The sequence below is a fragment of the Octopus bimaculoides genome, chromosome 1 (assembly GCF_001194135.2).
Source record: "Octopus bimaculoides isolate UCB-OBI-ISO-001 chromosome 1, ASM119413v2, whole genome shotgun sequence".
In the NCBI taxonomy this organism is placed as follows: domain Eukaryota; kingdom Metazoa; phylum Mollusca; class Cephalopoda; order Octopoda; family Octopodidae; genus Octopus; species Octopus bimaculoides.
The window spans coordinates 84,729,528-84,730,268 of record NC_068981.1 but is presented as its reverse complement, the minus strand read 5'-3'; positions in this window follow the sequence as shown (position 1 = coordinate 84,730,268).

The window sequence follows — 741 nt, the reverse complement described above, 5'->3', positions numbered from 1 at the left end:
TATATATATATATATATATATATATATATATGCATAAAAGTAGGTATGTCTGAATATAAATATATACGCATATACTATATATCTATTAACTATATAGGTACAATGTTAGAGATAATTTGATACGTGTTTTATTTTTTCATTTATGTATAGTATTATCTGCTGTGACTTCTAAATATGACAATGTAAGCATCGCTCATATATACATATGTCTATGTATGCCATTATTTTCATATGTAATTTAGATTTTATATAACCAAAACCAGAATTATCGAGGAATAATATGTATCTTTAGGTTTTTAAAATATGCGCAATACACACGCGCACATACATACACACGCAGTCTGTCTGTGTGTCTGCATGTATGTATGTATGTATGCTTGTATTTCACTCTTTGCATTGAAGTAATGGGTGTAGACATTTGCATATACGTATATGTTGACAATATACGCACAATATATACACAAGCGTTATGTCTAATATATATGTATTTTACATCTTTCCATTGCACTAATGGGTGTAGATATTTGCATATACACATATAATGACTTGGCAATCCATACAGAGAAAGAAAGAGATAAGTATATATGTGTGTGTGTTTGTGTTTGTGCGCGTGTGTGTGTATGTGTATGTGTGTAAGTTTATCTGTATATATATATATATATATATATGTATATATATACGCATATTCAATTATATGTATATATAATATATGTGTATTTCTGTGTGTATATATACATACAT